Here is a 16,520-nt window from a genome sequence, read left to right as displayed (position 1 = left end):
GTGACTCTATGTAACTCCTTGTACCGGGCTGGGCTCCACCTCCCAGAATGAAATGGGGGAAATAATAGGCATGCCAAGTACATCCTGAGGTGGCATTAAAGTTCAAAATAAAATGAAAAGAGAAGAGGGTAACACTTTAAACACTGGGAAATACTACACTTAAGGCACAAACAATTGTTAGCATTATTTTCCGAAAGCAAAAAGGTAGTGTTTAAAAAAAAAAATAAAGTCAAAATGGAGTCACTTGTGCTAAGTAAGCCCCATGTCAGCACCAAGAATTCATACCTAAACTAACTGCAGTTTTGGCCTCTCCCAGGAATATAATCTTAAACTAGTCAATCTGAAATTTCCTGGTCAGCACAATAGAGGCTATCCACCTGTTAGACCCTTTCCATCCCTCAGAGAAAGATCGAGGAAGGCTGCTCTTTCCTTTTGCCTATAAAAGTCTCATTTTGTACAGCTCTTCAGGGCTCCTTTCTACTTGCTAGATGGGTTGCTGCCCGATTCACAAATTGCAGAATAAAGCCAATTAGCTCTTCAAATTTACTCAGTTGAATTTTGGTCTTTAACAGCAAAAGCCCACTTTAACATACTACACTGAATATATATGGTCAGCCGATGTGCAACAAAGAACACAAGCACCTCCCCCTCAGCACCAAATGAAACTCATCCCACACCTCACACCCTATACAAAAATGAACTTTAAATGTATCATAAATCTCAAACATAAAACTTAAAACTACACAACGTCTAGAAGGCACTTAGAAAGGACACCAAAAGCACAATCTATGAACGAAAAAGCGGGGCACCTGGGTGGCTCAATCGGTTAAGCGTCCAACTTCAGCTCAGGTCATGATCTCACAGTTCGTGGGTTCAAGCCCCACATCTGTGCTGACAGCTCAGAGCCTGGAGCCTGTTTCGGATTCTGTGTCTCCCTCTCTCTCAGCCCCTCCCCCACTCGCACTCCTCTCTCTCAAGAACATTAAAAAAAATGAAAGCCAAAGAAAAGAAAAAGAAAAACTAAAGTTCACCAAAATAAAAACTTCTGCTCTGTAAAACGCAATGCTAAGATAATGAAAGATGAGTCACACTCCGGGAGAAACTAATTGTGGATCGCATATCTGATCAGGATCCGAATCCAGCACAAACAAAGAACACTTAAAACTCAATCATGAAAAAAAAGTCTACCCCCCAAATAGGCCAAAGATTTGAAAAGACACTTTTCCAAAGATGCTATATGGATGGCACAAAAGCACTTGAAAAGATGCTCAACATCACCAGTCACCAGGGAAATGCAAATTAAAACCACAGTGAAATATCATTACCACCTACTAGAATCGCTGAAACACACACACACAGACACACACACACACACACACACGCACGCGCACACACACACGCACACACAGACACACACACACACACACACACACGCGCGCGCACACACACGCCTGACAATACCAAGTGCCATTGCATATGCTGCTGGGCTACGTGCAAAACCAGGTCAGCAACTGTGGAAAAGCACGTGGCAGGTTCTCACGAGGTCAGACACGCACTCTCTGTCCAACCCAGCAACTGTACTCGAGTCCTGACCCCAAGAAATGAAACTTCACGCTCACACAAAACCCTGCACGGGAATGTTTACAGTAGCTTTATAGGTAAGCATCAAGAGCTAGAAACAACTCACAGTGCCCTCCCTCAACAGGTGAATCCATGCAATGGAACACCACTGGGTAATAAAAGAGAGAAGTCGAGCCCCTGATACACACGACATGGATGCATCTCAAATGCACTCTGAGAAGGAAAACCAAAAGGCTACGCAGCACTTGATTCCACTTTTAAAACAGTCCAGAAAAGGCACACCTAGAGGGATGGAGAACACCTCAGTGGGTGGAAAGGGGGGGCAGGGCTAGTCTACACTGGGGGATGGGGTTGATCCAGTCTACTATACAACTGTATGCAAACCGTACCTTACTTTTCAAAACGAATAAAAGCATATTACCTGGACAGACAGGCATGAGAAACACCTGAGAGAATGTTCCTGAATCTCAACACTGCTACCCTAAGAGGTAAGTGGTCGGATTCCAGTCACTTCAAATGAGTTCGAGTTTCTTAATCTGTAGCCTGGGAATATTCTGTACGTGCCTGAGACTCACGTAAGTGCTCAACTCTACTGACACAGTACATCCTCAGGACGACGTGTGGGCAAGATCTGTTATCCCCTTTCACAGACGAGAAAGTAGAGGCATCCAGGGAAGTCACGTGTCCAGATTCACACCGCTGGGATCTGGAGTGAGGCCGTGCAAGTCCACGGTGAGCGTGAAGCCAGCACACTCAACTGTCAGCACTCCTCTCCGCACTCCACGGTCCAGATGAGACAGGACCGGAAGGCAGTGCACTAGAGAATCTCCGAGGCTTGTCTTCTCGGTGTGAACCCTGTCCTTCACCACCAGCCGCATCAAGGGATCCCAACCAGCTCCTCTGGAATTCAACTTTTGAAAAGAGCATCAAACAGAAACAATTTCATTCTGGTCTCAAGAGTTCTGCCTCAACTACCTCAGTGCCGCTTTGAAAAACTAAAAACAAAATATTCACCGAGAGGCGTCATAAACAGGCGTTTGCACAGGCTGACTGCTAGGGCCCTAAGGTGTCTGGTTTACTTTGTGGCGTCCCGAGGGGAGAAACGCACGAGCTTCCTGCATTTTATCCTCCACCAACAAAGCAAACCCTGCCGGCAGCAACTTGATAAATTCCATTTCGCGAGGAGGACGACATAGACAGTGACAAGTAAGACAGGTCTTCATGGTCACCTTCCACTTACCGCCCTGGGGCTGCGTTAACCAGGCAGGCTGAGCGCCAGAGCGGGGCTGGGGCTCCCCAGGGCTGCCCCCCACAACCCGAGGTCACAGCAACGCCCACGGAGAGGGGCGCACACCCACCGGGATCCAAAATGCTGTCCAGGGCAGAATTCTGCCTAACAGACCGAGATCCTACGGAGTGTATCTTATGGTTCGTGGTGTTTGGAAAGAACAGAGATGTACCACCCACTGGCCTTCAGCCCCGGATTAAGTAACAAAGGACAGAGGGAACAAGGAGAAAGGGACCAGCATGCGCACCTGGTGCCTATCCCTGTTCACTCTCCGCCTTCCCCCGGGGCTATTTCTCCTCAAGCCTGGGACCCCCCCCCCCCCCCACCCCGCCTCACCCATCTCACCTCCTACTTCAGAGAAACACAAAAGCCGCCAGGAGAAAGAGCAGAGCCTCAGGAGTCCATCTGTCCAGGCAGAAGAGGCGGGGTGCCTGCCTCCAAGGGACCGAATCCTGCCCCTGGGCTCAGCAAGAGGCCCCCTCGGTCTCCCCTTCTCCCTCCAGGAGACCCAGTCCTCACCCCAGCTGGTTCCTCTTCCCTCCGCAGGTGAGCCCACGTGGGTCTCTCATGATAAGTGCCCGGAGAGCCCCAGGCACCTCCCGCCTCTCGTGCACAGGCAGCGCCCAGGCCTACAAGGTGCCCGCTGCCCGGCCCTCTCTCACCTCTGCCCTCGCAGCCCGGCCTCCGCCCCACCTCGTCTCCATTCCTGCCAAGGCCACAGGGGCTTCAGGCCTCTTCTCAGGTGACCCTTCCCATGATACTGCTGCGACCCCTCGCCTGCTGCGGCATCCATGGCCTCACCCCCAGGGCCTCCGCCTTCCTGGGCACTCGCGCCTCCCCAGCTCTCTCTGTGCGGGGCCCTGTCCCCACCATCTCTTCGAGGTGGGTGTCCATTCTAGACCTTTCTCCTTCCTCCACATACCCCTCAAAACCCCACCTTCTGCCAAGCCACGGAATCCTAGTGCCAACTGTCCGGGCTCACCTTTCTCCTGAGCGTCACGCCCACACACACAGTGGCCACCGCACTCCTGCACACGGCCGTCCCGCAGACGCTGCGGGCCCCACCTGTCACGCCCGCCACCCTACCTTGCCGGGGCACCTCGGCTCAGGGCACCACACGGCAGAGTCCCCAGGTCACAGCCTCCCCGGGATGCTCCCTCTGCTTCACAGCACTTCTGACCAACCACAGAGCACGGCGGTATCCTCACTATGAAGCGCCCCTGGTCCTACGACCTTCTCCCCTTCTACAGGTTCTACTCCCTGGTCCCAGCCACTCGTGTCTCTGGCACCGTCCTGGCTGACACCCGACCCCCTCCGGCTCACACCTGGGTCAGAATCTACGGATACTGCGGTGGCATCGCCCAACCGCCCAGCACCCTCAGGGGCCCTGGCCCTTCCTCCCCGGTGTCCCCACTCAGCGGCCTCCACCTCCACCTGCAGGACTCTGTCTCTTCCGGTTTCCCCCACGTACCAGGCCCTCCCTCTGCCAGCCGACAGGCCTGTGCACGCACGTCCCTTCTTCCCGGGCCCCCCGCCCACCACTCCAGCTGTTGCCCCAAAACACTCAAGAGTTAGCCCCTGATTAGTCCTCAGTCCTGCGCTTAGACATCATTTTCTTCAAGACCCGTGGATTCCGGGTTCGGTGTCTGGAGACACTCCTGCTCTGGGCTGCAACAGAAGCTTGGCGGGTCTGTGTCCCCCCAGACCAGAGCCCCACAGGCATGGCGGGGCTGTCCCTTCTCTCTGGGCTCCCTCAGGCCCTGCCGAGGCTCCTAGACGCGGCAGACGCTCCGTGACGCCCCGACTGACAGAGCCCTGAATAAAATCACCTCTTAGTTCTCAAGAGACGCTCTACCTCTTTGCATTGGACCCACAGAAATCCCCACGCTCGGCCAAGGGAAATAACTCCAGTTTGATGAGACAGCCAGGAGAGGCAGGGACTCTGAGGTCCAGGCTGCCGCCGGCTCTAACTTTCCCGACCAAAGACTAGCTTTGCCCGTTTCTAATACTGGTTATTTGTCAAGAACCTCAAGTGTTTTGGTTTCCGGCCCTGCTTTCGGCAAAAGGCTTCGCTTCCCCTGACTGCAGTCAGGTCTCTTCCAGGTGGGAGGAGCCGGTGTTCAAGAGCTGCCCGAGACGTAGAGCTGAAGACAGGGAAGGTGGGGGGCTGCCGCGCGGAGGACGGAGAGTGCCGGTCGAGTCTCATCTACAGAAAGACACCTCCAGGATGGAAGGTCCCGGCTGCAGGTGAGAGAACCCACGCCTGCATGGTGCGCAGGGGGCAGAGCCGTCAGGGGGCAGAGCCGTACAGGGGACGCGGACACAGGTTCCTGGGCCAAGCTGACTGCGGGCAAAGCACGCCTCCACCATTTGCCATGTGAACGTAGGAAGATGGCATTTCCTGTCGCTAGTTCTCGTCGGTAAAACGTGCCGGTGAATAGCGCCTGCGTCCAGAGACTGTTGGCAGAACGGAAGGACGATGCGTGCGTGATACGCTCAGCACAGTCCCAAACACATCGCTGGTGCTCAACAGACGGTGGCCAACATGGCCACCAGTAACGGGGCAGGACAGCACATGACTTGGGCAAACACTGGCCTGGAGACCCTCTTTAACATGCAAAACTCTCAAACGTGACTCTATATCCAGAGTAAACTTTCATTTATAAAGTCCTATATAAAGTGCTAAATATTGAGTAGAATAATTTGCCAGATCATAGAATTCAGGATAATGGAAATGGGAGGCATTTGAGGTTTTTTTCTTTTTTCTTTTTTGTCTTACTTATATTATTTTTTAAAAGTTGGTTCGTTAACTTTTTTTAATGCTTATTTATTTTGAGAGAGAGAGGATGAGTGGGGCTAGGACAGAGAGAAGGAGAGAGAGAATCCCAAGCAGGCTCTGAGCTGTCAGCACAGAGCCCAACACCGGGCTCAGTCCCATGAAACGTGAGACCGTGACCCGAGCCAAAATCAAGAGTCAGACATTCAACCAACTGAGCCACCCAAGCACCCCAGAATGTTTTTTTTTTAATTTTAATGTTTTCTTTTAATTTGTTTAATGTTTATTCATTTTTGAAAGACAGAGACAGGCAGAGCACAAGCAGGGGTGGGGCGGAGAGAGAGGGAGACACAGAATCTGAAGCAGGCTCCAGGCTCCGAGCTGTCAGCACAGAGCCCGATGCAGGGCTTGAACCCACGAACCGCGAGATCATGATGAGCCAAAGTTGGACGCTCAACCAACTGAGCCATCCAGGCGCCCCTATTTTAATGTTTATTTTTGAGAGAGACAGAGACATGGTGGGGACGGGCAGAGAGAGAGAGGGAGACACAGAATCTGAAGCAGGCTCCAGGCTTCGAGCTGTCAGCCCAGAGCCCAACGTGGAGCTCGAACTCACAGACCGTGAGATCATGACCTGAGCCAAAGTCAGAGGCTAAACTGGCTAGGCCACCCAGGTGCCCCCAAACTGGTTCTTTTTAAAAAATCTTGCTCAGAATATGCGGAGGCCAGCATGTCAGCAGCCCCAAGCCCACAGTGCCCTGGCTGGGTTCCCTGCAAAGGGGGACAACCACCAATCAGCTCACTGGGGTGTGGCCCGGGGGACTGGATTGGGAAAGGCATAAACTCACAGCATGCGCCAAGAGACAGAGCTGGGTGCAGAGTGGAACCTCTTTCCTCAGCCCTCGAGGGGCCATGAGCCACAGGCCACAGAACCCGTGAGAGCAGCCCCTTCTGACAAAGCCCAGCCAGGAAGAGAACAGCACAATGCAGGAATTTAGATGATTTCACTGTTGTTAGCTTTGTTGATTCATCTCCTGGTTTTTTTTAAGACATGGTTGCACTAATCAAATCAATGTTTGCTTTCTGGGAAAGTTATCTCTTCAGGTTTGACTTTAAACCTAAGCAAATTGACGTAACGGCATTTTAAGTCCTAGCTTGCTCTTCTCTTTGAACTTGGCAAAGCTTCCATCTGCCCACCTGAGGAAGGACATGCCCAATTCTAAATGCACTTGGGCCTCAAGGCGATTGACACGTGTGCACTGGCATGCTGGGAACACAAGCTTGAGACCCAGCACGCCCAGGCACACGGAGGCTGTAGGTAGAGCTGAAATTACCACCAAATACAATAGGGCTCTCCACCACCGCGCACTGATTGAAAGCCAGCAAGCCACGGAAAGAACCAGAAACAAAATCAGAAAGAACCATGGTCGGTGGTAAAGCTATTTCTATTTCTATTAAAAGACAGGCAAGTTGCTGGGGACCCCTCCTAAAACGGAGTCCATTGCTTAATAACCTGGCAATCAAGAGCTCGTGGAATCCAGCAAATGCAGCTCCGGGGAAGGAAAGTGAAGTCGAATCAAACGGAGAAGAAACATACTGAAGGCCAAGTTTTAGAGGGAAAAAAATTGAATACATAAAAAGGAATAGGAAATGGCAGAAAATGCTAAGTTTCCTAACTGCTGAAATAGTTCAGGTTCAAGAAATTAAATAAATTTTATACTCTTCTCTAAGCAAATTTCTTTGTCATGCAGCTCATGAGAATGCCAACTTAATCCAAATCGTAAAACAAAACAAAAAAAATGCACCTTCTACTCTGTCTCAGTTTAATGTTGTAAGTGCCTCTCTGGCTAAAACTGTTACTACTGATGATGATTAATAGACACTATTTTAGGGTAAAGTTCAGGCTACATTACTCAGTATAATTATTTTAATTAAATCCATTAGCATATCTTTATATAAGATTACAAGAGCTATCGGTGATACAAAATAAGTTTTCCTTGAATAATGTATGAAGCAATTATTAATTTACATATTTCTCAAGAAAACGCATATTAAAATGATTCCATTCGGAGGTTTTGAGCTAAAATATATAGGGCCCACAGATTCTTCTTTCAGACCTAAGAGTTCCATCTTTGGAAGATTTAGGGCAGAGCCAAACAGCCTCAGAAAAAACAGAGCATTCTAATACAGGAAAATGCAGCCAGACCAGTTCGGCCAACAGGTGCCCTAGACCTGAGTTGCGCCTTTCACGAGGAATGGATGAAACAGAGCAGATGGCGACAAAAACAGAGCACTTTGGAGAGAGTCACCCTGCTCTATGTGTCTAAAGAATCCAGAACAACAACAACAAAAGAGACAATGACAGTGATTGTTTCTATCACTTAGACTCTATTATTAAGTAAGGCCTCCCTACATCTAATGTATCTTACACCTAAAAATAACTGTTCGCTTGATAATCAAGCTTTCTTTAAGCAGATATTGGTCTTTAAAATAGCATTCCCCATCCCTACCGCCAACGCTGGTTCATTCAATCCCAACTGACAGCTTAGCAACTGAAAGAAACCATTCCTAGGAGTAGCTTGATGTTTCAATATCACAAAGTCCAAAAAAAAATAACGGAAGAAGTACATATTTACTGATATCCTCCAACACTGTATCCGCCTACACTTAAAAATCAATGTCAGGGCCAACAAATATATGGGAAGATGGTGAACAATCATTAACACAAATCAAAAGCACAGTGAGATAGCATCTCACATCCATTAAGATAGTTGAAAGAAAGAAAGAAAGAAAGAAAGAAAGAAAGAAAGAAAGAAAGAAAGAAAGAAAGCCAGACAAGATGAGACGAGACAAGAGCAGGTGTTGACAAAGACATAAAGAAAATGGAACACTTGTACGCTGTTGACGGGAATGTTAACTGGTACAACCACCGAGGAAAAACAATATGGAGGTTCCTCAAAAATTAAAAACACAATTATCATATGATCTAGCAATCCTACTTCTGGGAGTACACCCAAAAGCAATGGAGGCAGGATCTTGAAAGTGAGGTCCACGTCCGTGTTCATCACAGCACTACTCACAATAGCCAAGAGGTAGAAGCAACCCAGTGCCCGACAAGGACGGCTCAATAAAGAAAAGGCGGTATATACATCCAAGGGAATGTAATTCAGCCTTTACAAAGAAAGAAATTCTGGCATATTCTGTAGTACAGATGAACCTTAAGGACATTATGCTCAGTAAAATAAGCCAGTCATAAAAAGACACATTCTACATGATTCCACTTATACAAGATATCTAAAATAGTCACATTCACAGACACAGAAAGCAGAATGGAGGCTGCGAGGGGCCGGGGATATCAGGGAATGGGATGTTGTTGTTCAATGGGGACAGAGTTTAAGTTGTGCAAGATGAAAAGTTCTAGAGATGTTTCACAACAATGTGACTACAATTAATACCACGGAACTGTAAAAACTATTTAAGGAATGTTGTATTATGTGGCTTTTACCACAATTAAAAAAAACAAACAGATAAACAAAAACCCAAACAATTTGTTACCCCTTCCTTGGAGAATGCCAACATCATGTAAAAGGTCTCACCGTTTCTCAGGGAAGGGATATTGTTTTCACCGGGCAGGACTACTCTTAAGACAGCTGTATCGCTGGCCCCTGCCCATTAAATGTCAGAAATAACCCCCCTGCACACAACACACAAACACACACACAGTCATGATTACGAGCAAATGATGCCCTGATATTCCCAAACACTCTCTGGCTGAGAACCACCAGGTCAGGCAAGAACTTTCCTTGCTGGGCAGCTTTGTCACAAACAGGTCCCCAGCAGGCAGAAGCCCTCAGCCCTTGGGTCGGCCTGGCCTGACCTGGGCTGTTGGTCCACTCTGGCCCCAAGAAGCCACAGTAATCGGCAATGAGTGGTCTACATGTGCTGCCGTATGAAAACAGTGGGGAAGCCCCCTGCCCTGCTCTCAGCCCCCTCCTCTCTCAGTAAAATAAGCCAGTCACATTCAGAGGGTGTCTGGTCAGGAATGGGGTGAATCATAAGACAATAAAGGGCTAGGGTGGAGGGGAGCTTGGATGGCTCAGTCAGTTAAACCTCCGACTTCGTCTCAGGTCACGATCTCACAGTTCGTGGGTTCCAGCCCCATGTCGGGCTCTGTGCTGACAGCTCGGAGCCTGGAGCCTGGAGCCTGCTTGGGATTGTGGGTCTCCCTCTCTGCCCCTCCACTGCTCATTCTCTCTCCCTCTCTCTCTCTCTCTCTCCCTCCCTCCCTCTCAAAAATAAACATGTAAAAAAAAAGGCACGGGGTTGGGGGGGGCAGGTGGAGCCACCATGACTTAGGGATGGAGGACAGAACACAGGTTTGGGGCTGAATAGCAGCACCGAGTTGCAAAAGGTGCAAGGTGACAGAATGAGAAGGGGGCAAATGACACACACGAGACACACACGAGAATAAACCCTCCTCTCCGGAGCCACTGTGCTCTCCGTAACCTCTGAAAATCCATCTGCCAGGAATTAAGTCAGGCTAAAAAGGGGTATTAACCGTAATCTAGGCAAGCACAAATTTGAATTAAATTACTGAACTTTCTTTGTTTTCCCCCCCTGCATTTTACCAACACAGCCATGTAGCTAAGGAGGCTCAGGGAGATGGCAACAAGGGAAGCGATCCTTTGAACAGGCCTCCACAGCTCCAAATTGGCGAAAATTGGCTACCTGTCTAGACAGCTTCCAAGAGCAAAGCACAATTTACAAATAATGGTGATTTTCTAAAACTCACTTGAAATTCAGAAGTCGATATACAGGAAAATGGTCCAGTTCAGAAGCATCTTAAGGGCCTGAACTGCAGTAAAGCGCTTTTGAAAACAGCAACTAGAGAATACAACACATCGCACTTGTGTTTTCCTCATGGGCTGAACAATTTCTTGAAACAGAGCCTCTGAGGAACACAAATGGGTGAGAGAGGGGCCCCTACAGTGGAGGGGAGGACGAGGTACAGCAAGAGGAGGAGGGAACCATAGGTAGGCCTCTGCCCCCCGTCACTTCCCACTGCCCACCTCGCTGCAGCCCATGCCAACCCTCAGGCAAAGCAATGGAGATGAAGGTCAAGGGAAAAGACACTCCACAGACAGAAGCAGCTGAACAGGGTGAAGAAGGGCTCTCTGGGGAGAGAAGCATTGAAATCACAGGGGTCCCAGCCCTCCCACTCTCACCCCAACTCCAAGCCATGGCACGGTGGCTACCCTGCATCCCATATGTACAAACCCACCCAGAGTGGGTGGAGCTGTTTCCCCAAACTGTGCCCAAGTCCTAACCCCAGGTACCCGTGAACACGAACTTAATTGGAAAGAGGGTCTTTGCAGATGAAATCAAATTAAGAGGAGGTCAGCGGCGCCTGGGTGGCTCAGTCAGGTGAGCGTCGACTCTTGGTTTTGGCTCAGGTCATGATTTCAAGGTTCGCAAGAACGGGCCCCATGTTGGGCTCTGCACTCACAGGATGGAGCCTGATTGGGATTCGCTCTCTCCCTACCCCTCTTCAAAATAAATAAACTTTAGGAAAAAAATTAAATGCAGGTCCTACTAGATGAGGGTGGGCCTTAAACCCAAAGCCAGTGGCTTTATAAAGAACAGAAGGGGACTGTGCATGGAGCACACACATGTGAAGGCAGAGGCAGGGGGCAAGCCAAGGAAGCCAAGGCTTGCCAGAAGCCATCAGAAGCTGGAAGAGACAGAAAACAATCCTTCCCTGGAACCTTCAGAGAGGGCACAGCTCTACCACGCCACAAGAGCACAGAGAGAATAAGTACCTGATGTTTGAAGCCATGTAGATTATGTTCATGGCTTACACCCGCCCTGGGGGACACTACCCTGTCCCAAGCCCAAAAGGCAAGGAAGGAATTCCCACTATCTGCAGTGAGAGCTGAAATTCTGCTTTCACTTTCAATCTCTTTCCAACCAAAAACTTTATAAATACAATAAAAATGAGTTTTGAGTAAACTGAAATGCCATCGAAGGCAATGTGGTGTCAAATTACTATGTAAGCTGCTAAGCTCTTACTGTCCACGCCTGTCTTGACCTCACTAGGAAGTAAGAAGCATCCTTGCATAGGCACAGGACACAGCCCACCTGCTTGGACAGGGTACAAAGTGCAGCAGTCCCAGGCCTGTGGCTGAGGCCTGTGGGGGAGGCCCATGGGGCAAGGAATATACCTCCCTTCAGCAACAACAACAGAACTGAATTCGGATTCCACCCTACCAGAATCAGATCCTGACACAGCTTTCCCCACCCAGATCCCCCTCTCCGACCCTCTTTCCCAGGGCATCCACAGCACGGCTGTGGTCACGCCAGTATTTATGGTCTGGCCAGCACCCTATCCTGCAGAACCATCTGCACTCACAGCAACATTCTGTCAGTAGAGTGGCCACTCAGGACTTGTGTCTGCTGAGCACTTGAAATATGGCTAAGGGTTTTGATTTGTATTTCCCTGATGAGGAGTGACGTTGAGCATCTTTTCATGTGCCTGTTGGCCATCTGGATGGCTTCTTTAGAAAAGTGTCTATTCACGTCTTCTGCTCATTTCTTCACTGGATTATTTGTTTTTTGGGTGTGGAGTTTGGTAAGTTCCTTATAGATTTTGGATACTAGCCCTTTATCCGATATGTCATTTGCAAATATCTTTTCCCATTCTGTCGGTTGCCTTTTAGTTTTGTTGATTGTTTCCTTTGCAGTGCAGAAGCTTTTTATCTTGATGAGGTCCCAATAGTCCATTTTTGCTTTTAATTCCCTTGCCTTTGGAGAAGTGTCAAGTAAGAAATTGCTGAGGCTGAAGTCAGAGAGGTTTTTTCCTGCTTTCTCCTCTAGGGCTCTGGAAAACAGTGTGGAGGTTCCTCAAAAAATTAAAAATAGATTTACCCTATGACCCAGCAATAGCACTGCCAGGAATTTACCCAAGGGATACAGGAGTGTTGACGCATAGGGGCACTTGTACCCCAGTGTTTATAGCAACACTTTCAACAATAGCCAAATTATGGAAAGAGCCTAAATGTCCATCAACTGACGAATGGATAAAGAAGATGTGGTTTATATATACAATGGAATACTACTTGGCAATGAGAAAGAATGAAATCTGGTCATTTGTAGCAACATTTGGAGGGTATTATGATAAGTGAAATAAGTCAGGCAGAGAAAGACAGATACCATACGTTTTCACTCATATGTGGATCCTGAGAAACTTAACAGAAGACAAGGGGGGAAGGGAAGGGGAGAAAAAAAGTTACAGAGAGGGAAGGAGGCAACCCATAAGAGACTCTTATACAGAGAACAAACTGAGGGCTGATGGGGGGTGGGAGAGAGGGGAAAATGGGTGATGGGCATGGAGGAGGGCACCTGTTGGGATGAGCACTGGGTGTTGTATGGAAACCAATTTGACAATAAATTACATATTAAAAAAAAGAAATATGGCTAAGGGGACACAGGAGTAGGAATTTTAGCTTTATTTAATTGGGAAGGACTTAAATTTAAGTAGGGTAATGCAGGTCTAGAAGATTCAGCATAGCAGCATCCCTCAGTTTGCTCATTTTAACCCAAAGGTAGTCCCTGAGCCCTCGGGTGCACTGGCATTGATTTCTCCATTTCTGTCAGAGGATGTGTCTTGTGAGAATTAACTGGGACACTGCAGGGACCACGGTCGGTGGTCAATCATTTCCTGGAGGACAGAGTCAGGGTCCTCGTGGCCAGCCTGAGACTCTTCCCTGTCACAGGCTCAACAGTTCAGTAAGTTACAAACAAATCCTGATTTTGCTAAATTAGGAATGCTGTGTTTGGACATGAAATACTCCTGGAAAACGTGTCTATCTCCCACGGTTCCTAAAATCTCAAGATGGGGGCACTGGGGGCTCAGTCAGTCAAGCGTCCAACACTTGATTTCAGCTCAGGTCATGATCTCATGGTTCCTGGGTTTGAGCCCCACGTCTGGCTCTGCACTGAGAGCACAGAGCCTACTTGGGATTCTCTCTCCTTTTCTCTTTGCCCCCTCCCCCACTCATGTGCATGCTCACTTTCTCTCTCTCTCTCAAAATAAATAAATAAACATTTAAAAAATTTTTAAATCTCAACATGAATTTTCCATCCCAGGACTCTGATGCTACGTGCTCTTCTCTTCCCGTCATACAGCCCTGTCTCCTGATCAGGAAATACCATAGCATGAGCTCAGATTTCTTGAGTTGTAACTCAGGGAAGACACTATATATCTGAAACTGTAATGCATAACCCACAACTGCCCTACAGAGAAAGGTTTAATATGTAAAGAGGGGATGGGAATCTCTACAGACCGACTTTCATGTGCAATTCAGGAATCCGTGCAAATAGAACAAAAAGAATGCCTATTCTTCAGTAAAATAAAGGAAATAGATACATGACCCCCCCCCCTCCCCCGCCCAACCTCCCAGTTCCAGTCCTAGGTCTTTACCCAAACAAATGAAAGCAGGTGTTCAAAGAAAAACTCAGATGCAATGTTCACACCACATTATTGACAAACATGGGGATGTCTCAAATGGATTCCATTCAAAAGAATGGAGTATGTCCATACAATGGAATATGATTCCCCATAAAACAGTCCATACAACGGAACATGATTCCTGTTAACACAGAAACAAGAACCGGTACATGGTACAACATGGATGAACCTTGAAAATGTGCAAAGAGAAGCCAGACACAAAAGGTCACGTATCTCGTGCCGTCACGTATATGATACATCCAAGACAGGATATATCCAAGACAGATATGATATCTCGGATATGATAGATCCAAGACAGAAACAGGAAACATATTAATGAGGCCAGAGGCTATAGGAGGGAGGCAACGGGCAGGTACTGTAATGGGAACAGGGCCTCCCTCTGAGATCCCGAAAATGTTCTGGAACCAGATAGTGGTGATGGTCGCACAATATCATGAACGAACTAAACTGTTACTTTACAATGATTAAAATGGTGAATTTTATGTATGTGTCTTTCACCACAAAAATTTAATTAATTTAAAAAGGAATGTCCTTCCCTCACCTATAAAATGGCACTTTGCATTAAAATAATCCCAGGGGGCACCTGGATGGCTCAGTCGGTTGTGCATCTGACTTTGGCTCAAGTCATGATCTCATCGTGAATTCAAGCCCCACATCAGGCTCTGTGCTGACAGCTTGGAGCCTGGAGCTTGCTTTGGATTCCGTGTCTCCCTTTCTCTCTGCCCCTCCCCTGCTCATGCTCTCTCTCTCAATCTCTCTCTCTCTCTCTCTCTCAAAAATAAATATTTAAAAAAAAAATTTTAAATCATAATAATCCGAGACTATTCCTAGTGACTCAGAATCCCTGTCATTAGAGCTGTAACACATATGACTGACCTGCACGATGGTTTCTAGCAGTGACAGACAAACACCTTGGAAACAGCCTGGTGCCTCAAACTATTTCTAAAATGAGGCATGAAATTAGTCATCATAATAATGATTCCAATGTCACTGGTTCACTGGGACAGCTACGTCTCGCCTGAAGCAAGCCGCTATCAATGCCAATGTTTTAATTAAGCAAGATGTAACACAATGTACACCAAGGTAGAAATCCAAGGAAACCAGAGAAGAGAGCTATCCCAATGTCCCAATACTCGTCATTGTCCCAAATGCCACCCCTGAACCCCCTTTCATATTCTGCTATAGTTGTATCTCCAATACGTGTCTCAGCATTTACATTTTTTAATGTATATTAATTTTCAAGAAAGAGACAGAGGGTGAGTGGGGGAGGAGCAGAGAGAAGAAGACACAGAATCTGAAGCAGGATCCAGGCTCCAAGCTGTCAGCACAGAGCCCGGTGCAGAGCCTGAACTCACGAACCGCGAGATCATAACCTGAGCCAAAGTCGGACACTTAACTGACTGAGCCACCCAGGCACCCCTCAGCTAATACTTACTATATAGGTCAAAAGATTTAAAACACGAACACCTAAATTCACAACTTCTGAAAAATGTACTCAGAGACAGAATGGGTAATTTTATAAATGTTGCCAAAACGAAGAAAAGGCCTTTGGTTACATAACTAAAAATACTTCCGTGGGGCAGCCTCTTCTCCTCCAAAGGAAAAGCTGGTCAGGAAAACTAATTATCCCTGAGCCCAGACACCAGGACTAGGCAATGTCTGGCACCCATCCCCTGAGATGTCCCCTCACCCCACGGCCACCCTGCGCTTCAGGTAAAGACCCCACGCCTGAAAAGGCAGAAGCCAGCCTGGGGTCAAGACTCAGGGCCAGCTGCTCCTGGGTGGAGTTTTCTCTCCTGCTGTCCTAGATGGCAGAGTCTGAATCCTCCTTACCCTGTGGTCTCCCGGCGAAGGACGCAGGAGGGCATGGGGGAGGTCGAGGGAACAGAAGAATGGAAGGAAACACAGAGGGGCACAGGGGACGTGGGAGCAATGGACAGGGCAGAGGAGCGAGGACAGAAAAGGAGCCCCAGGGAAGGGCTCCAAGCACACACAGGGAACAGACCCGGGGGAAGAAGCCACAGAGACTGTCACAGGTGGCCTGAGACCATAAAGAAAGTGCCAGTAGGGCTGAGTCACCAGGGGAGGCCAAGGACTAGGGACTCCATGGAGGTCTGGCCACCCAGCGAGGCCCCCTTCACTGGAGACAGGCAAATCAGGAGATGAGAACAGGTAAGGCCAGGAAATCAAACCCAAGCTTACACAACATGGTGGGTTTTGTTGGGTGGCAGGGTGTGCACGAGCCTGCCGGGGATTCTGCAGCACCCACAGACCAGCCGGCTTCTAGAAGCCCGTGCTGAGGCAGCAACAGGGTCGGTTCCTTCTGAGTCTTCTCCTGGCTTGTGGAT

The 16,520-nt window shown here is 48.4% G+C and overlaps 1 protein-coding gene across 3 annotated transcripts in view; it reads right to left on the bottom strand.

Moving 5' to 3' along the window:
• The window catches only part of DOCK1 (dedicator of cytokinesis 1), a 522,147-nt gene that overhangs the window by 336,604 nt on the left and 169,023 nt on the right, over positions 1 to 16,520 (bottom strand). The window lies entirely within an intron of this gene.

Source organism: Panthera pardus, unplaced genomic scaffold (assembly GCF_024362965.1).
Source record: "Panthera pardus isolate Hobbes unplaced genomic scaffold, ASM2436296v1 HiC_scaffold_22, whole genome shotgun sequence".
NCBI classification, from domain to species: domain Eukaryota; kingdom Metazoa; phylum Chordata; class Mammalia; order Carnivora; family Felidae; genus Panthera; species Panthera pardus.
This window is presented reverse-complemented; position numbering and strand designations above follow the sequence as displayed.